This window comes from Alosa pseudoharengus, unplaced genomic scaffold (genome assembly GCF_046254945.1).
Source record: "Alosa pseudoharengus isolate Yale_2024_CS ecotype anadromous, Long Island Sound unplaced genomic scaffold, YU_APseudo_1.1 YU_APseudo_1.1_scf_1, whole genome shotgun sequence".
Classification (NCBI taxonomy): domain Eukaryota; kingdom Metazoa; phylum Chordata; class Actinopteri; order Clupeiformes; family Clupeidae; genus Alosa; species Alosa pseudoharengus.
Window position 1 is genome coordinate 6014421 of NW_027468564.1, and position 1578 is coordinate 6015998.

Consider the following 1578-nt stretch of genomic DNA (forward strand, 5'->3'; position numbering starts at 1 on the left):
CTCGGCTTAATAGTTTAATATTGTCTTGGAAAGTTATTGCTTGTTCACGAGTTATTTCATTTAGCATATTTTTCATGTGTCGATGATGGTTAGACATGATGTTCTCAGGGAGCGCAGACCTTTCCAAGGCCAAATGTAGTTATTTGCAACAAATCTGAAAGTGGACCTAGCAAAATATTTTGACTTGCTCAGTGATAGGTGTGTAATTTGTTTGTTTTCTGTGTAGCATATAGATCATAATTCTTGATAATTAGCGCGCAAACAAGCGAGAGCTAGGCTTCTAGAGTAGACTGACATAACGCACCTATTGCTGAGACCCGCCCCTTGGTTGGAATGTGATCATTGCAGCCTCAGTAGACACGAGAAGAGCAGAAAGACACCAACATAACATGAGGGATAGATGAATTTAATTTAATGGATTGAAAAGAGGTACTAATAAACCAGACATGCTAGAATAGAGACCAGAAAATGGATATCCATAGTCCCTTTATATCAACACCAGTGATTTTTATAGATAAGGATTAGGCTTTAAAACGGATTGTCGACATGTATGTTGTTTGGTCTGTTTTTGGCTGCATACATGAAGGCCAAAGTGGGCAATGTGTTTTCCCTGGTTTGAGGTAATACTGACATTTCTTCAAGGATGGCAGGTCTGATAATGTCTTCTCCATCATTAAGTTATTCAATTAGGCTAAACATGGCCTTAACTCAAAACAGCTGGTAGGCCTACTGTTAGGACTATGTCATTTTAAAATGTAAAAGTGTCAAATACAGCCATATTTGAATTCTGCTTACTGCACGTTTATTATAATATAATATTCAATATTCAATATTCATTATTGCAGGTCTACCTATGTGCATGTAATGGAAATAGTTAAAATGTAAAATCTTTTTCAAATCTTCTGGGGGGGTGGATTTCTCTTTCGGAAATATGTCACCTTTTTCAGCCCATCTGAGTTTGCAGGTATGATAATAGGAAGACAGGAGCACAGTGTGTAAAGAATAGCCTAGTAAAGCAACTGTAGGCCTATATACCTTATACCTTTAGTCTACATAGCCTAGGCTATAGCCTATTTGTTACTGTTCATGGTGGCTTTTGCTGAGAAACATAGTTTGCAACAACACACACTGAACTTGAATCAAACATTCTTTAGAACACAGCTGATCAACCAGTTCCAGTAGTTGCACAGTGATATGAAAGATCTGAATTAGAAGCACGAACTCCGTTGCCATTGACAGCGGTCATTATTTTTTTCAGAGGTCCTTTAGTCGAAAATAATGACCGCTAGAACTTTGTGAAATCCCATTTGAGTCAATGGAGCGCAATGGAGCGTTCTACTTGCATTGTGAAGAGCCGTGTAATAATTGTCATTAATAAATGTCTGAAATGTCTGAATTAATGTCTGACCCCCCTCCCCCCATGGTTTTGTTGCTTGAATTTTAATTTTGCTTTGTTTTAATGTGTTAGATTTATTTCAGATGATGATGATGAGATTCAGGAGGCAATTTTGGAGAGCATTCATTCAGAGGATTCACAGATTCCAGCTTTCATTAGGTATGGATCTGTTGTGGGTAATT